General features: G+C 40.5%; 1 protein-coding gene and 1 long non-coding RNA gene across 2 annotated transcripts in view; one reads left to right on the top strand and one right to left on the bottom strand.

The window, feature by feature from the left end:
• kctd16b (potassium channel tetramerization domain containing 16b) overlaps nt 1-20676 on the top strand; it is a 63137-nt gene that overhangs the window by 34774 nt on the left and 7687 nt on the right. The gene's annotated exons all lie outside the window — the stretch shown is intronic.
• LOC148886456 (uncharacterized) overlaps nt 9917-20676 on the bottom strand; it is a 46003-nt gene continuing 35243 nt past the window's right edge. The window contains exon 3 of the long non-coding RNA XR_016117910.1: nt 9917-9996. This is a non-coding gene — a long non-coding RNA (uncharacterized LOC148886456). The remainder of the gene's footprint in view (nt 9997-20676) is intronic.

The raw sequence follows: 20676 nt of genomic DNA, 5'->3' as shown, positions 1-20676 counted from the left end.
TGCTCACTGATTGCCTTCTTTTAATATTACAAGCGCACCATACAGCCGCTTGTCCTTTTTTTTCATTCCGATGCAGAAGGAATCATAAAACTTTCAGGTTTGGCCTCACGCCTCTCCACATTTAAGTTTGATCCCTCCTGGAGGGAGGACGTCAGATCCACACTGAGTGCAAAAAGCCCACTGTCGTCACATTCCTGGGGGAGCGCAGGCGTAAATTATTCCCACTCCTTCGGCGGCTAACATAAGCAGGCCAGTTTCATGTGATTTATTAAGTTTAGCGCGGGGAGGTCGATGATGCCTCGACTTAAGAGAGTAATTGGAAATAATATAGGCGGAGGAAGGAAGATCAGGTGGGAAGGAAGAATGAAGGTGATAAGGTTGTTTGTTCACTTATTCAAAGCACTTTGAATTTTCCGCTTTATAACATCACAAATTGCTTCCATAGAAAGCGGCAGCGGAATTGGGCATCAAAAGTTGAGTCGACGGGAGTTTTTATTTTTTTGCAAAGCGTTTATGCAAATAACGACGCCTGCGAGCATTTAACGGGTTCAAAGGTAACGTGGCTGATTGAGGCCACATTTGTCCATCCACAGTTATAATGAGAGTGGGAAAATTATGACATCGCCGCACGAGACCTCCAGTGTCACTGAAGGGATGTCTAATAGAGACATTTAGTGCTAACATAATGACCAGTAGTTGAACCAGGTCGCATTTTAGGGAAAGTGATCAGTTTGGGGCAATGTGATTCTGTTTATGTCATTTTAGCCTTTTAGGGGGTGTAGGGGGTATCTATGCATTACGCAGTTCACTCGGTATGAATAATATGCTTATATGTTCCATGTTATTAGAAGAGTAAATGTAAAGGCAGAAGTGTTCAGGCTTGGAAAAACTTGGGTGAGTTTAGGAAATGTGTGCTGAAGTCATGAAGTGCCTGGTTGCAATACTTGGTTGTGACCAGCAGAGGCGCTATTGAGTCTCAATGACATTTTCTGTCTAAAAAAATACCTTGACGTATCACCTTTAGTAATTCTTGCTGGCTAGGATTCAACCTCTCAAGAGATTTTCATGATAAATATTTGAATATAATATGAAACAAAATTATTTCGAGAGAAGTCAAATGTCAAATACTACATTAGCTTAGCCGTTATTTGTCTCACAGTGAAGACATTTCCATTTCACATCAGCAAAAACAAATCACAGGAGCTGGTGTAAAGGCAGCCACTCCCGCGGTGCCATCTTGAAGTCAAAAATAAATAAAAAAACGGAATAACAAATAATGTGACACAACACAAAAGACCACTGGCAGTTTTCAATCTTTAGCACTTTCTACACCATCTTTGTTGTATGAAGCAGTTCGAGATGAAAGAGGAGCGGTTCAAAGCCTCCTTTTTACCAGTGGTTCAAGGATGTCATGGTGGAATGTGCACGTCTGCTTCAAGCTAATTTTTGAAAGCAAACACAAAGCTGTTTGCATCCATTGACGAAAAGCGATTGTCTCACATTTCCTGTCCCATGTAAATCCGCTTCAATTCCAAGCCGCGACAGTTGAACATACGCATCCAGCCGCAGACTGTCCAATAGCACCAACCTTTCCACTGAACAGAGCGGGGCTGTGAAAATGCTGCCCATTACAGGCGTGAAAAACACAATCACCTCAGAACTGACATTCAAATGGCACTGACATTCCTCCCAAAATCAAAAACTGTGCTGGCATATTCATGCTGCCAAAAAGGCACAACCACTCAGCAGAGTCTCCTCCTTGATGAATGTCGTGTAAATCAGAATCAGAATCAGAATCATCTTTATTACCAAGTATGTAGAACACACAAGGAATTTGTTTCCGGTAGAACACGCTGCACTAGTATCGTCATCAAAAAAAAACTGCTAAGTGGCACTATACAGTTCCATTTTGGCTACTGTTGAAAGAGTTCAAAGAGTTAATGGCTTGGGGGAAGAAGCTGTTTAAATGTCTGCTGGATTTGGTGCGCATGGATCGGTAGCGCCAATACGACAATAACGTCATTATACACCTTTTCTAATGTCTTCTTCTTTACCTTTTCTAATGTAGTATTTAAAACAATTTCTATTGCCACAAGGAGAAGCTCTGTTTCAGTATTGCCTTTTTTTTTGTAATTTCAAATACTGCATGTTTACATGGCTCAGTGAAACATCATTTTGACTACATCAACTCAAATGTATGCTAATGCTTGGACTGGAGCACAATGGTGGCATGTCAATAATTTGCCCTGAGAGAAATCAACATTCTCTTCACACGAGATCTTCAGCAAAGCACACGAGTGGCCTGATAAGTGCGTTGGAGGGTCCTTGTGATTGTTTAGCTTTGAACGAGCAGCACGTGGAAACACCCCATATCTGTTTGATTTGCTGGAATTAAAGCACAATGAATACGGTGCAGTGGTAGTCAATGGATGCTGCCGCATTTTTCATCCCGAGCTGAAGACTGTTGAAGGGAGGGAGGGTGAGAGGGGGGCAATGAGACCAGTGGCAGGTTAATGGCTTGTCAAAGAGTTGCAGGTCAGGCCATAGCATAGAACATGCCACGTGGAAAAACGCCATTCAACCACAGGTCACACTTTGAGCTAAATGGTGCTTTTTCTAACATTGCTAACTGCAAAAAAAGCCAAGTTGCATTCTACACAGTCCATCGTCATACATTATATATATCTTAACTCATTCACTGTCATTCACAAATTTATTCGGGAATTGAAAATATGACGAAGAGCGCCATTCCCAAATTTATTCGGGGTTTGTTTTTTTTCTCGTTTGGGTGCCGATAAAGGCCATGTCCACTGGCAATGTTTTTTTTCCACAAGAGGGGAGCATTTCCTTTTTTCCATGTTGGCGGTAAACCAATATGTATGTATTGCATTGTATTTTGGACAGCCACCCTCATTTCAAGCACATATAACTCCAGACCCATATAATTTAGGAATTAACTTTTTTTCCGATGAAAGAAGAGAGTGTAATGTTTCTTCTGCTGCATTGAATGTTTATGTAGTCCTGAAACTCAATATTCTGCCTTTCCTGGAATTTGAGTGATAATGAGAAAAACCCTGGCCCTAGAGTTGACACATTTTTGCATGTTCGCCAGTGAATGAGTTAAGTATGCTGTTTGTGTTTTTGCACTGAGTCAACTACTTGCTTTTTCTTGTTGAACATGTGATCATTTGTACATGCCATGCCCACGAAGCGGCTGCAAATATGCGGATATATGGCATTTTTATCACATGCACAACCCTTTAGAGGGAATGTGTTTGGAAAATTTGGAAAAAGCTTTTTAATAGTTTGTCAACACATCGTTGCTTCTCGGGAGCACCTGCCTACCAATCAACTGTGAAATTAAACAACCAAATGAATATTTTTTTGTTTTCCTATTTAAAAAAATGGTTTGTGAGAGAGATGCTCTTAACTCCTGCCCACAATTACGCAATCACTAACGCAAAACGGTCTGGCTGATAGTAAAGAGCAAATACATGCAGTGATCCCTCGCTACTTGGCGGTTCACTTATCGTGGTTTCAGTGCATTGCGGATTTCTTTTCCGGGAAAAAAATAATTCAGAAAAAAAAAATGTCAGATGACTCTGAGGTTTTGTACATGGCTGTCTGTAGCTTGATTGGTTCCGAGTGCTGAAGTCACCAAATGACAGCTTCTTCTTAGCCTGGCCCAACACCCTCTTCTGTCTTATCATGTGGGTTATTATTATATAACTACTTTGCGTATATAACGCGGGTTGTCCTGGTCCCCATTAACCATGAAAAACGAGAAAATAGTGTATTGAAGTTTGTGCTTGAAAAATATAGTTTGTATGGTTGATTATGGTCACCCCGCCCCCACACACACTTTGTAGGTAAATCGTGGCAAATATGTGTGAATGTCTCTGGAAGAAAACTCAAAGTGTCCGTTAACACGACAAAAAAAGCATTTAAGTGTGAAAAATGTCTTATGTAACTTTGAACTGGAAATTCTCTCAATTTGATGCTTATTGGTTAATTTAAAAATTGCTGAAGGAGTAGGAAAAGCTTTGCTCTGTCCCCGGATGTCAAGGTAACGAATGAGTACCGTGATTCTTTATCAGTGTGTATATTGACGCAAAAAAACAGCATTTTATTGTGCCTAAATTGTGAAAACAAATCTGCACATATTTCATCATTAGCAACTTACTGTGATGTTTCATTTTGTAAAGTATAAAAAAGAACAGATGCTGTGGGTTAACATTCCCTTTCAATCACTGCGTCAGAATAAATGTAAGACATTTTCCGCATATTTAGAGTTGAAACAGAATGCGTCGTCTTTCCAAAGCATCAAAAACTGAAGGATTTTGAATAGACTACTTTTCTGAACACCATCAAATGTACCATCAAAATAACTCGTCCGTGTTGATTTGTCATGCTATGCTAATTATCGTCACTACATTTTTCAATGCTATATTTTCATTGTAGAGAGATGTGTTCCTAATATTTTGGCCTGCTCATTTGGGTACGCGAGAGGAGAAATGAGAGTGTGCATTCATTATTCATAACGGGTCATGAATAATAAATTTGAACATCCATGTCTGCCAAGAGAGTTGTGGTTTGAAAAATAAGGCAGCGATTGATAATTAGGCACCATGGTGATGGCAGACAGTGGGGTCAATACCGATTTTTGAACACGGCGTTTGAGTTGTTTCGCCGTCAAAAGATGTTGGGAGTACAGTCGTGTTCTTCAAAATGGAGTCGAAACAGGCTCCTAATATCCAGCGCAGAGTTGGATTGTTGATGAGTCACTCCGGCCGCTGTCGTGAATGTGCCTCTACTCAATAGCGGTCAAATTACGATAATAACATCATTATATATGAAGCTTTCATGTTCTGATTTGGAACTCCCATCGACTTCAAGGAATATGCACTCATTTATACAGTAGGTACTGCACTGACATCATACCTTCAAAAATCCCCCAAAAAACAGTATAAGTAAACCCATTTGAACGTTCGACGGCTGATTACTAAACAGAAAACGGTAGAAACAATCTTATTTCCACACTTTCCATTGGGTAGGTTTGGTGTGAACTTATTCTGGGGTTCTTGAACAATCAGTCAAAATGCTCTGAAACGACTGCAAACTGATTTTGAAAACAGTTGGCAGTGTGAAGGACTTTAAAATGTCAACATGAAAGTCGCTACTGTTAAGAAATGTTTGATGATGGTGTCTGAACTTGGACTGGGTTTCAATTCCACATTATACAAAAGCTGTAAAGTCTAAATATACTTTTGCAAATCAGGTTTATTTAACGCGTCTCCGTGATCTATTTATCTTTGAAATAACCAGAGGGGTCTTTGTGTACTCAGGATACGCTCGGTGCGAGCAAACGAGAACACAGAGCACAGTATGAACGGCAAATGAGGGAGAGGATTTTAAAATATTAAATCAGAGGAAAAAGTGAGTTGGAATACAAAATGAGTGCTACCACAGACGAGTGGAAGAAGTGGGAGATGACCACACGAGGCTGAGACAAAAAGGATGAGTCAGAGCTGAGAGAGTGAGAAATGATAGAAGTGTGTGTGTGTGCGTGCGTGTACGTGTGTGTGTGAGTGGGAGGAAAGATTAGTGAAGCAATATCAAAGTGTCCATCAAGTGTCAGAGGACCTGTGTCCTCTGCAGGCCATTTTATCCATCAGCGCGGAAATAAATAAATAAATAAAAATGTCTGTATGTGCAAACCTGTTTCCTGATTCCCTGTCATGACACGTCAATTCCTCGATTTTATACTGTCTGTTGATGAAAGGTCCCCATCATATTATAGTACTGTACATATATTCTTGTACACATTGTCTTAAAAATAATACAAGACTAAAAAAATCATGCCTGACATGCAATGGATGGATGGATAGATACATACGCATATACACATGCATACATACACACATGCATACACAAATGCACACACATACATACACACATGTATACATACACACATGCACAAAGTGTGTATTCCAAAAAATAATTTCCCATAGGAAACCATTAAAATGAGAATAATCCGTTTCCAGGTCCCCATAAAACATACTTCTCTACTTTCATTTTCTAATCCTTAAAACTACACAAAATATAGCGTATTTTATGTATAATAAATGTGCTATGGCGTTATAATTAAAGAAATAATCTGTACTGTGTAATAAAGTTGTTTTATTTACCTGTATGATGGTCGTTGATGACTTATGGAATGGAGTGGCCGGTTTCATCAGCATTAAACACTTTATGAGGAACGTAGCCTTCTTCTTTCACCATCTTGAGGAATGATCCCTTCTAGGTGCTTTCTCTGCAGTAATTTTACCTTGTTCCTCATCAATTGTGTTCTGTTTAGCTGGGTTGATAGCTTTTTGCATTAAGTGTACAGATGGCTTGTGCGTGTTATTTGTGGGGCCTGATTGATGGGATATTTTAACGTTCCAGTCTACACTCTGCTTTTGAACTATCAAAGTTGAAATAAGTCCAAATGTCACTGATTTCTATCAATTTTCTCACCATTTCACTTTTTTTTCCACTTTTGTTTTTTTGTTTCAAGCTCTGTCGTCTCCCTTTCATGTGTGTGTGTGTGTGTGTGTTTTCATACGTAGTCTGCCTGTCTCTTTAAGGTTTAACCCCACCCCCCACTGCTGCGTTCTTGACCAATCACGTGGCTTTAACCGAAGACTGGGGGCGGGGAACAGAGGACAAAACAGTAGGCCACCATTTTCTTGTTAGGAGAACAGGCTTGTTCACGAACGACACATCACTAATTGTGGCAGCTCCGTGTGTATCCCGAAAAATAGTTTGTTTGCCAAGGTAAAATTTTCATAAATGTAACGTTCGTAAACCGAAAAGTTCATAAGCCAAGGGGTTCGTAAACCGAGGTACCACTGTACATACAAACATACATATACAGTAGATAAAATACAATGAAACAGTTACTATATACTCGAGGGCTACTTAGAAAAATACGGTGTCACCCAATTTACCCAACTTCTGACTTCTTTTCTGTATTTCTGACCTTTGACGTGACAGGCTTGGCTTTTGCATGGACAGCCATGATGAAATATCAACTCATTGGGGACCGACATTGACAAATCTCAAGACATAAAATCCTCATTTCAGATTTATAAATGTTCGACTCCCATTTTTCATCACCTCCACGTTCATGTTTTTCCATTTGGATGCCATGCAAGAGGGAATCCATCATCTTATTTTGCTGCTTACTGCTATTTGCCAGAGCGCGACGATACTTTATGAAGTTCTTGCCCGAGCTCCAAATCACTGATTGTTACCATTTTGGCAACTCCGCTTAGGGAACATAATCTGCCGAGACCACTCACTGCGGGCTTCAAATGGGATTTTCAAACCCGGCACTTAATTCTCCACGGTGAGTCTTGTCATTTTCTGCTTTTGTGTTACATGCAAATTTTCCAGAGGTGTCCCCCCATGGCGGGCGACTTTATTTTGCACATACGTGGACCGTTTTCTTCAAAAACGCAGCAAGGTGCACATTGCCAAAAACAAAGACGCCATCAATGTCGAACGACGCCTCTGAACTGGAAAGGAGCGCTATTGATTGGCAAACAAGTTATCAGTGATTACCTCCAAGCTTATACCGATGGCGGTAAACATTCAACAGAGCTCTCCCCCGATGGAAAAGAGCACCTGGGAAATTGTCAAAACAAATGAAATGATTGTATATTTCAGCACGGCAATACAAACCAAACGTTGCTACCTTGGATACGGAGGATTTAAAACAGAAGGACCGATGATTGCGCTTATGATTGATTCCAGCTAATGGTCACTAAGGTAATAGCGTACGGCACCTTAGCGAAGAGAAGATTAGCGACCGGGTCTATCTCACTCAGGCAGCTGCGTGTATTGAGTGCCAAGCAGAATTGTGTTTGGGATTAAGGTCCATACGGACGTGAAAAATTGGGAATCCAATATGAAAAACAACATATGGTTAATAATTACGGGGTGATGGGAAAGGGGGTATTTCTTAGTCGTGTGTCCTGAAGGGAGATTGCATCTGGCACGTGAAATCCTTCAGGGCCTTTCTTGTAAACACGACCGCAAACAATGGGTCCGTTTGGCTCTCCAATAGCATGCAAATTGGACCAACATCACACCCACACAAAAATTGTCCACAGATGAAAAGGTTTCTTCAGCTGTCATCTGTACTTCTTTGAAGGTGTCGGACGTTTTGCTTCTTATCCAAGAAACTTCGTCAGCAAACTAAAGTCTTACTGGTAGTTTAGGCCCGATCTATATATATATATATATATATATATATATATCCCTACTGTCTAGACATGGCAGTGCCGGACTCTGCTATATAGGTCCCTGCTCTCAGGTTGGCAAATTGTCCACATTATGGCAATTTTTGAGGAACGGACGAGACTGAGAAACCCAATAAAATCTTCTAAACGATTCTGCGTCATTGATCTTGAAGACCAAGAACCAAGTCAAGACTTCATATGGTGCTATTCTGAAGGTGACATGATGTGAACTTGATTCATACGCTGCCATTTCCAAATTTATTCAGGAATTGAAAAGTGTGACATTGATCGCCATTCCCGAATTTGTTCGGGTTTTGTTTTTTCTTGCAATAAAGTTCTGTTCAGACCTCTGGCAATGTTTTTCAGTTCCACAAGGAGGCAGCATTTGCCTTTTGTCCATGTTAGCGCTGTGTTACAGCTTCAGCTGTTGTTAAAGTGCTATATAAATCAATATGTATTGTATTTATTTTGTACAGCCTCCTTAATTTCAAGCTCAGATAACTCCAGACCCATATTACTTAGGAATTAACTCTTTTTTTCTGATGAAAGAAAGAGTCTGAGGTTTCTAACGCTGTATTAAATGCTTATGTAGTCCGACAACTCAATTTACTGCAATTCGAGTAAAAATGACAAAAACCCTGGCACTGGAGTGGACAATTTTGTCCACATCATCTGGCAGTGAATGAGTTAACAACCCACCTTGCACAAATTATTCAAACATGCTTAGAAATGGAATAATCAAAAAAAGGGGTCATCATCAGGATGATGCTGTCAGTGTAATCTTTCGGCATTAAACGATAGATTTGCATGTGGCCTTCACAGCTGCCAGGTGTGTTCCGCCAACGCTCATATTATCCTCCTTGGCTCTCACGGCTGATTATAGGACATTTCGGGGAGTCTCTAGAAATAACTGCCTATGGCTATTTTTGGCCCTGATTTGATGTTGATAATCGGAGACTTTTCAAGGCACATAAGATCATCTTTTCGAGCGCAAACATCTCCCCCGTCGCGCACCTTGTGATTACTTTCGCCCACCACACTCGCATTATCTTATGCATTTATATTACATTTTGTTAAGGCGCCCACGCGTTGTAAGGAAAGTGGCAATATTTGAGTTCTCTCACTGTATCATTCATACGTAGCTGCTACTGGTATGATAAATGCATGAGAGGTGGTCTGTGATCAAATCGTACATCACGTACCAGGATGGGTGGTTGAGGGAGGGCAATCGGAGACGCCGTATGGCAGTGTCATTATACTACAAAAAAAATAATCAGACAACAAACAGAAAAAAACAATTGATTTATGATCTGTATGTAAACACATAAAAGTTTGTTTCCAAACAAACTGCGGGAAAATATTTGACAACACAGTCTCGAACGTCTTTGATGCTTGAGAAAGTCCAAAACCAACAAACCGATGCAAAGAAGGAAACTAATTAACTCACATTATAGCAGAGGCAAACATCTAACGCCTAAGGGCGGCAATCTTTTTCCGAAAAAAACAACCTAACATAAAATTCCATTTGGACTAAACTATTCATTTTGTGTTCAAGAGGTGAATCGTAAGCCCAACACTTCAAAGCAAAACTATGTTGAAAAAAGGCAATGTAAAATCAAAACTCACCCATTTGACTCAGCATGATTCAGACTTGATCTTCGGTTTTACGCCCTGGTGCTTTCTACTATCTTTGTGACTGCTTTATTTCCTGTATAGGAAAGTTGTCCATGTTAAGCACTTTGTTACAGTTTCAGCTGTTGTTAAATATAAATCTATGAAATGAAAAAAATATATATACATATATTTCCACAGAATATTGAGTTTTAGGACTACATAAACATTCAATGCAGCGTAAGAAACAGGCTCTCTTCTTTCAACAGAAAAAAAATGTTTATTGCTAAATTGTATGGGTCTGGAGTTATCTGAGCTTGAAATGAGGGCGGCTGTCCAAAATAACACAATACATACATATTGATTTATATAGCGCTTTAACAACAGCTGAAGTAGGAACAAAGCGGTAATATGGACAAAAGGCAAATGCTGCCCCCTCATGGAAGGGAAAAACATTGCCAGAGGTCTGACCAGCACTTTATTACATATGTATATTTAAAACATCCCTCAGAAAAAATGTCTATCAAAAAAATATCAGCCCGTTCGTGTGGATGCACAGTGTCAATACGTACACTATACAAATGAGTTTTTGATTGTGTCGCGTGTCGCCGTGGCCCACTTCCTTTAACCACCCATCGTGCAAAAGTCCTTGAGGCCCACGGGAAGCTGCCAGGAAGGAGCTACTGCACATCTTCCACAGCTCGGACAACGAAATCTGTTGCCTTCAAGGCTAACACCATCTTTGAACTGCCAGATGTCCGCTCTCTTTGCCGTCTTTATCGAAGCGATGACAGTTGATGTCTGATGACGTTAAGCCTCTTCAGAGTTGTCATGCATTTACGTCCGATTGGTTTGAATGTAATCTCACGCTCGTTTTAATAACTTAAGGAAAGAGAACACAATACAAAAAAAGACACATTAACTCATTCACCGCCATTCTCGAATTTATTCGATAATTGAAAAGCATGACGTGAAGCGCCATTCCCAAATTTGTTCGGGTTTTGGGTTTTCTTGCAGGGGGTGCCAATAAAGCTCTGGTCAGACCTCTGGCAATGTTTTTTCCCTTCCACGAGGGGGCAGCATTTGCCTTTTGTCCATGTTACCGCTTTGTTCCTACTTCAGCTGTTAAGGCGCTGTATAAATCAATATGTATTGTATTTTGTACAGCTGCTCCCATTTCTCTGATAACTCCATATCCATATAACTCATTAACTCTTTTTCAGATAAATGAGGAGAGTCTAAGGTTTCTTACATTGCATTGAATGTTTCTGTAGTCCTAAAATTCAATATTCTGTGGGTCCCGGAACTCGAGTAGCAATAACAAAAACCCTGGCACAGGAGTGTCCACATTTTTGCACATATGCACATGATGGTGTTTGTTGTTGATATTTTATCTCCATTATAATAAACTCGATATATTATACATACAGTATATGATCTCCATGTATTTAAAAGTGGAACAATTCAGTTTTATCCGATGCACTAGTAACTATTTTCCAGTTCAAACCCGTTTTGTTATACCGCTTGAAGATATGCATCACAGATGCAATATTAACCAAAATAATTTTCTGCAACACTGCAATGGCCGACAGTTTAATATAAATGCCGCACAAGGAAAATCCATACTGAGATGGTCCTTTCTGGCAACCCACCAAACCTCCCAATGAACCCACAGATTTTTTTTCTCGCCAAAATGACACAAAAAAACCCACAGAGACGCCACAAATATCGAACAAAAAGACAGCACGATTGAATAAGCGATAAAGAGGCTACGTCAGGGCTCGAGTAAATTTAACGGCGGCATAAGGCCGCATTGATTGGACACCTTTTCAACGTCGACATCACTTGATGCCTCCGCTTGTGTGATGAAATCATTTCATCAGCCCACCCATCGCCCAGCCGCCAATGCCCCCCCTACTTTCATGCTCGTGTTTATTTTCCAAAGAGTGTCTGATCGAGTCCAGCTTGATTAGACGTGGCAGTCCTCCTCTTCCAAGAGTTACATCCACTTTCTGTGACGCTGAAGCTATGCATCAGGTACATACCACTGGGGAAATCAGGAGCGGTACATAGAATCGTAACATTCATGAGGCTACCTTGGACCGCTTCTTGACATCTATGCATAACCTATCTGCCAACATGATGCGTATATATAAAATGCAACCACTCCTGCAAGCAAATGAGGTCAATTGGGGTTTCAAAAGATGACCCAAAAAGCAGCCGTTTGAAATATGTGCGCTTTCGATTGATTTCTTTTTACTAGTCAAAAAAGGGGAATCCGCTCATTAGCCAAGGAACTACTTAGTTGTGTCAATCTACTTGGCGATGAAGTCATCGGCGAGGAGTTTCATTTAAAGTACATTTAGTGGCATGAGATTGCCGTCTTAATTAACTGAACCATGTAATTCCATTGCCACTCAAAGTAGCGAGCTTCTCGCAGGGATTTTGAGGTACCTCAAGTAGCTTTCAAGACCTGTGGATTGAGTCACGTCGGTGCCATTTGACTGTTATCGCTGGACAGTTATGGGCCGATTGTGCTTTTTTGGGTGACTGTAATTTTCACAGACTCGCTATGTTCAGCGGAAAGGTCGGTGCTGTTGGACAGATGTACATGTAGGAAGTGCCGCGACTTGGAATTGAAGCGGATTTACGTGGGATAGGAGATGTGAGACAATCTCTTTTTTTCAATGGATGCGACAGCTTCGTGTTTGCTTTCAACATTTAGATTGAAGCAGACATGCACATTTCTCCATGATGTCTTTGATCCTCTCTCATTTCATCGAGAACTGTTTCATACATCAAAGATGGTGCAGAAAGTTTGCTAAAGATTGAACGACTGTCTCTGTCTTTGTGTTTTCATATTATTTTGTTGTTTTGTTTTTTTGCTGTTGTTTTGACTTCAAGATGGCACCGTAAGAGTTGCTGCCTTTCCACAAGCTCCTGTATTTTGTTTTTCTACTTCTTCCTTTCCTTTCCTCTTCCTTTCATCACTTTGCTGTTGTTAAATGTAAACTTCTCCACTGCGAGACTAATAAAGGCTAATCCCATCCAATCAAATCCAATGCAGTTCCATGAGATGGTTTGATAGAAACAAATTCGCAGATAATTTATACGTGTAGAAAACATAACATGAATAATTCCAAGATTCAACCAACAACTAATGTATAGCAAACTATAGGTTTAGTTTGTATGTGTTGATTTTGCTGGAAAATATTCAGGCAGTCAACCTTGCTTTGCTAGCTATGTTTAGCCGCTAATCTTAATACATTCATGAGGAGTTAACTTAAACCCAAACATTAACTCCGACCCCCAGCGGCCTCGAGTTGTGCTTTAAAAACAAATAAATAAATACAAAATGAAAGACAGAAATCGAATTATCGCTGATTAAAAGTTTATTAGCTGAACGAATGCCATTATCAGCGCACTACATCACGGTCACAGCAATCATCGGGACACCTTTGCTATCCTTATAGCTTAATCCAAATCCGTTTATGGTGTTGTGCGCGTGTGTGTGTGCGAGAGACGCAAAGAGCGAGCGGCCTAGTGTGATGGAAAACGCCGAGATAGTGGTTGGCGGGCGCTCTGCAGGGGAGCGATAATGGGCGCGTGGTTGTTTGCCCATTACTCGGTGTTGTTTGCGCTCACCGCAGATAAGTCATCAGTCACCACTGTGCGCTGAGCCACCTTTGTGTGCCGATGCGCTGACGATGAATGAATCAGCACGCAGAAGGCATCGGTCATCCAGCGAGGTGTTGGGGGGGGGGGGGTCATCTTATACTGTAGACTCTGAAATCCTTTTGATCTAATGACCTCCTCCAAGGCATCATCTCTTAATTATATGGAAATGCAACCGCAGCTGAGGTTTGTTTTTCACTCTTTGTCCAAGAAGACATTAATTGTTGTCCCCGCCGATACCGCTACCCAGCCTCACAATTTAAAACTGTTCCCAGGTGTCTCTATTAAAGGTCTCTGACATTTTTCAGTCTAAACAGCCTCACTTGGCGGTGGTCCGCGATCGACTAAGTGCCATTCTACTAATGACATGAGACTGATTGATAGATGAGAAAACAGAACGCAAAACAGTTGAGCTGTCTCCAGCAGAAACATGATGAATTACATTGCTAACTTTAAAAAAATGATTTACATAACAATCAGTGCCATTAACTCATTCACTGCCAGACTTGAGCAAAAATATGTCCACTCCAATGCCAGGGTTTTTGTCATTTTCAATCAAATTGCAGGACCTACAGAATAGTGAGTTTAAGGACTACATAACATTCAATGCAGTGTAAGAAACCTTTGACTCTCTTCTTTAATCAGCAAAAAAAAAGTTAATTCCTAAATTATATGGGTCACGGATTATATGATCTTGAAATGAGGGTCGCTGTCCAAAATACAATGCAATACATACTGAAGCTGGAACAAAGCGCTATCGTGGGAAAAAAGGGGAAATGCTGCCCCCTTGTGGAAGGGAAAAACATGTCCACAGGTCTAGCCAGCGCTTTATCGGCACCCAAGCAAGAAAAAACCTGAACCCGAACTATTTGTTCGCTTCTTCGCTATGATCCTCTCCTCTTTCATCTAGAACTGTTTCATGCAACAATGAGTCTACAGAAAGTGCTTTAGATTGAATGACTTTCTGTGTCTTTGTGTTGTCATATTTGTTTTTTAGTTTTTTTGTTCTTTTGACTTCAAGATGGGGCTGCGAACGTGGCTGCCTTTACAGCAGCTCCTATATTTTGTTTTTTCTACTTCTTTCTTTCCTTTCCTCTTCCTTTCAGAACTTTCTGTTGTGAAATGTAACATTTCCCCACTGCGAGACTAATAAAGGCTAATCTAATCTAATTTCAGGAATGGATGCTCTACGTCAGGGGTGTCAAAGTCATTTTTTGCCGTGGGCCACATTGTAGTTATGGTTTCCTCTCGAGGGCCGTTATGAATTTGGGGAAGTCATTAGAATGTTTAACCCCTCCACATATTACATATAGAGCGCATAACAAATTAATGAATAACTAGTTTTCAAATCTGAAGTCAAGAATAATGACGGTTGTTATGGTTTATATCCAAAAATATGAAATTTAGGTGAGGATTTTAGCAAGCATCATGGAATTTCACACGTTTGAATTGTTTTCGCGGGCCAAAAAAAATGATGTGGCGGGCCGGATTTGGCCCCCGGGCCTTGACTTTGACACCTGTGCTCTACGTCATATTTTCAATTCCCGAATAAATTTGTGAATGAGTTAAATGCGAAAAGAAATCAAGTGCCTCCATCAACATCTGCAGAAATGACTTCTACTGTATGCTTAATTGGAAACATTCATTAAACCTCCAAACTATTCCAAACTCTGGCATGCCAAAGAAACTCTTATTGATATGCGCTATTTTATATTTATTTCCAAACGGTAGTCTAAGCCGCCCCGGAAACTCCTCTGTGACTTCTCTCGGTTTCTTATGCTTCTTATGAACATGAAAGAGGAAGTGCAGAAGTTTCACATTTGCATTTACCATGCACCCCAGTCTCGGCATCCTCCGACATTGGTTATGTCCCTGTTGCCTCAAACAAAAGACAAGCTTGCAGTGCAGACTCAGCATAGAAGGAGAAAAGAAGAAAATCAAATGGACAGAGGAGAGAAAATGGAAATGTACTGATTCAAATTCAAACCGTCGTCAAAACTCCAATTCTGCCGTGTGAAGTTTGGGGGAAGAAGTTTTGTTGACTCGCAAAAATAAATAAATAAATAAATAAAAATCGACCGAATCTTCCTATGCCAAGAGTTTGAAGGGGACATAATCGAATGTCCATAATAATTCCGTTTTTGTCCACCCATGATTTGGCAGTCAAGCTGGGAGAATGATCCTGAGCCACTTTCGAACGATTGGAACCAAAGCTAAATGGTAATGAGAGCTGCATTTAGTTTTATTGGATGCACAGATTAAAAAATCAGAAATTGAGAACTCTTTATGAGTGTGCAAAAAAAAAAAAAAAAAAAATAATGGGTCCTTTAACATTTGTTGTTGCAGTACTATGGAACCACAAAAGTCGAAATCAATCCATTTGTGACGCTGGATGCTATTTTCCCTGGCAAAATACATTTTTTGCCAGGGGAAATAGCATCATAAAATAACCATTGTTTCAACATGATTTCACTCATTCACTGCCATTCGCGAATGTATGTGGGTATTGAAAATATGACGTGGAGCACCATTCCTGAATTTGTTCGGGTTTTTGTTTTTTCTTGTGCGGTTTTTTCTGCCAGCATCATTTTAGTTTGCTGATGCAGGTTTTCGCATATTACATCGGATGTTATATATTAATGTGTTTTGCTAGTCATCTGCTACCTCCGCCAATGAGCTTTTTTGGTGTTCTAAACCTTGTCAAGCAAAGTGAATACTACAATGGATATAGGTCTGTATAATTCTCAGGCATATAGGATGGGTCCAACGATGAAAAGGTTTCTTCAGCCGTCACCTGTACTTCATTGAAAGTGTCGGACATTTCGCTCCTCATCCGAAAAGCTTCATCAGACAACTAAAATTGTGCTGGTAGCTCTGGCCCTATATATAAATAAAGAAGGACAGATGCTGAAGAAACCTTGTCATCGATGGACCACTCCTGTATGATTGAGCTTACACAGACGTATGTCCACTGTAGTATTTGCTTTGCTTGAAAAGGTATAGAATACCCAAAAAGCTGCTTGGCTGAGGTAGTGGATGACTAGCAAAACACATTAATGCTGCTCTTTGAGCACACAGGGTTGATGTATTAAACGTGGCAGCTTTTAGCCTCTCAACTGTTAAACACATAATTTCACGCTGTCTCGCAACAGCGTAATTATGCGGTCGCTAGAGAAATAAGAGCTGGGAGGGGTGGATAAATGGCTCATTCTTAATATCAATTATGCCAACCTTGTATATCTCAAAGCCATCAATCACGACGACCGCATTTGGAATTTTTTATCGGACAGCTGACATCTTTGTCCAGTACTCATTTCCTCGCCCCAGGGAGCGACAAATCGATATTTGACCATCGACAGCTCGGAGACAAGGCAAAGGCTGTTGCGCTTTGGCGCCCTTGGCACAGAAGCCAAATCACTGCCAACTTTTATTTTGGTTGCCTTAACCTCTCGTAAACGAGTGGTCTGCGCACTTGGCAGGATAAACACATTAGTGTTTTGTCGATGCATTTAACTGCTGTGGCATCCGGTTGTGCTCCTGCACCTTAAAGGACAACCGACGACGTTTCCACAGGCTGATTAATTCCTTACATGGACCTTTGTCGCCCACTTTTGCCTCTTTTTGGTCCTACACGACGTTTTCAGACCAAAGTACAGCAAAATGCATTGACGTGATGGAAGGACTGCTACAATGTGTCCTTTTTTCGGTCAGGGGCGTTCCTTCAGTGACATAGGGTGCGGACTCGTCACCAAATCAAAAACAAGACTTTCCTGAATATTCAGTGCAAGTCTTAAAACGTAAAATATAGCTATATGCGGTGGAATATTTGTAAAATACGCTCAGTAGAAGTCATTTGAAGCCATTTTACAAATTATGGACACAACTTGTCCGGAGACGTCGGTTGTCCTTTAAACAACAAGCGGGACTGAGGTGTGTGTTTCAAAGTTGGTTTACAAGAGACAATTTATTAAAAAAGCTCTCAAAACACTTATACCTAAAGTATACAAGATCAGAAATACTAAATGGGACCATCTTCCTTGTTTCCATACCAACCAAAGTGAAGCAACATTTTGGCCACAGGCACCAAGCTGAAATTTCAACATTTTCAAGCTCCTCAGTGAAAAATGTCCACTGGTGTGATTGCAACAGCAAGTTGACATAGTGTGAATGATCCCGAGCTTATGTGGTGTTGACAATGAGGCTTATGCAGACAGCTTGTGGCTTACAATTTTTATCCATTGAGGAATTAAGTTTGTAAATTAAAGCCCCCGATTTACGTGCCTCCAAACCAGCCTGGCCCATCTCTGAAAATAGTTTATTTTTGGATGGTGGTGGGGGGAAAAAAGGTGGGTAACCAAAACTCATTCGCGATGGAGGGTTAGAAAAAGTCGAACTCCAAATCAAAAGTCAAGCCTACCTCAAGTGGTTGTGCCAGAGAGAAACGGATTACATACAAACTTCATGTAGTGTTACCGTTCATTGATCCCACGAAATGCTTACAATAAAAAAGTACCATTCATATATGCAAATATATTAACAAATTTTCTGGTGTATATGGCGAACCGGAGTATAAGGTGCACCCCCAACAAATGGTGTATTTTCGAACTTTTTCAATGTATAAGGCGCACCGGACTATAACACACACCTTCAATGAATCAAAAAATGTTTTCCCAAATATAGAATTTAAATATCTAAAAGTTTTCCAAATATAAGGCACACCACATCATAAGGTGCTACAGAAGAGGGTTACGCACTACTTCTTCTACGGGTGGGAAACAGAGTCGGTGGCTGCTGACAGTAGTTACGAGTACTGTCGTGGCTCAATATGACTTCACATATAAGGCGCACCTGCATATAAAGCGCAGTTCATCTTTTGAAAAAAATCAAGCCGTTTGGGTGCACCTTATACGGTACATACACAGTATACACATATGTGTATACATACACGCATTGATATATATACACATCAGCATTTACACACACACATAAATGCAAATCTGTGCAAGCACACACACACATGTATAGACATAGACATAAACACATATACATGCATATAAATAAATACACATCCCGACAGACGCGCGCGCGCACACACGCACACACACACACGCACACACACGCACACACACACACACACACACACACACACACACACACACACACACACACACACACACACACACACACACACACACACATATATATTTATACAGTTCATATCAGTAATTTGCTCTGCTTCACTTCTGTGCATTCAAATAAGGCGAACAAGCCCCAAAATGGAGCATAAAGTTGATGCCTAAACGCATTGTCGATAACTCTTGACAAAAGCCTCAAGAAGACAGAGGGTGACGAGGAGAGTGATGAGAGGCGAGGAAGGCGCTGAAGAAAATGGATCTTCCAAGTGGTGATAGATGGCCAGACGATTTATTTGCTTTCAGTGTTGTGGCATCATTTATCCCCGCGAGCAGTGCCTGGCTGCATGACAGAAATCAATCAAGAAGCCAATCGTCCATATGCTTCCACTGATGCACCTGGACGATCGATACGAGCATGAGATGTAAAGGCTGCAATAAGGAAACATGTCTGCGGTTGTATATTTTGTATGGCTCCTATAAATAAATCCCATTAACTTAATGGTAGACATTTTACTTTCCCACTTGCTTATTTAAAACCATTTACAAGCTCTTGAGTTGTGTGATTAAAACTGGTAAATGGACGATTGATTTAAAATAATAGGTATAATAATAATAAGTATAATAATAATAAGTATAATTGATGATGTGCAGATTGCATTTTATTATATGTCAGTGGTGCAAAAAGACGGAGTGCACATAGATTTTACAGGTCAGATCAATACAACATTGAAGCTGTCAAGACGCATCACAGGTTTTGTCTGCCAGTGTGTGTGTGTGTGTGTGTATAACATTTTACAGTCTTTACACTTCAACCGGGAACCTTGTCCAACATGTCACGCACACACTCACATACGCATACACGTACAAAGACACACACCTGTAAAAAAAAATGGCAGCCAGAGGGGTGCCCAACACTGACGAAATCAGCGGCAAGTCTAACTGACACTAGCCTCCTTCCCTACGCTCTGAGCCATCCAGATAATAACAGGACACCCAATGTCAAATACACACAGAGGGGTGGCCACAGGCACACACACGCAAACACACGCACACACATGCGTACACACACACACACACACACACACACACACACACGCACACACACACACACACACACACACACACACACACACACACACACACACACACACACACACACACACACACACACACACACACACACACGGACACACTCAGAAAAGGTACATTTACTCTCAGGCTAAAATGTAGCCTCTTGATGATTTTGTAAACAAATGGTGATTTTTCGTTCTTCCTCTATGTGATCCTCTTCTCATTCAATTTTTACAACAATATAATCAGTTCGACAGGTTCAACTTCATTTCCCTCAGGGTTTGAACAAAAGGAGCTAAAATCCAGCGAGTATGTGGACAGAAACAAAAAGTTCTCCAAAGCCATTTAACGGTTTATCAATGCAGCTGATAAGTCGTGGGCGCTAAGAAAAATGCAAGTAAAAGTTCAATCAGTGAAGGCAACACAGTCACCTAATTTGCACTTCAATTAGCCCGACATTATAAATGTACAGTTTAAATCGCAAGGAAAAAGCCAGCACACACTCACTTCAATTAGCTGCATAAATTGTTTTTACCGTTGACGTGATGTGCTATGATGATGTATCAACACCGCATACTGATGATGCGTCTTCCTCCACAGTATAATTACACCGCCGCAACGAGTGAGCTCATTTTTTTTTTCTTTAACTCATTCACTGTCAGACATGTGCAAAAAATGTGTCCACTCCAGTGACAGGGTTTTTTTTAATTCTCACTCAAATTCCAGGGCCTACAGAATATTGAGTTTTAGGATTACATAAACATTCAATGACGCTTTAGAAACTTTAGACTCTCTTCTTTCATCAGGAAAAAAAGAGTTCATGACCAAATTATATGGGTCTGGAGTTATATGAGCTTGAAATGAGGTCAGGTTTCCAAAATACAATGCAATACATA

Source organism: Hippocampus bargibanti, linkage group LG16 (genome assembly GCF_051943395.1).
Source record: "Hippocampus bargibanti isolate YZ-2025 linkage group LG16, ASM5194339v1, whole genome shotgun sequence".
Classification (NCBI taxonomy): Eukaryota; Metazoa; Chordata; class Actinopteri; order Syngnathiformes; family Syngnathidae; genus Hippocampus; species Hippocampus bargibanti.
The sequence above is the reverse complement of the archived record's forward strand: the minus strand, read 5'-3'. Positions and strand labels throughout refer to the sequence as shown.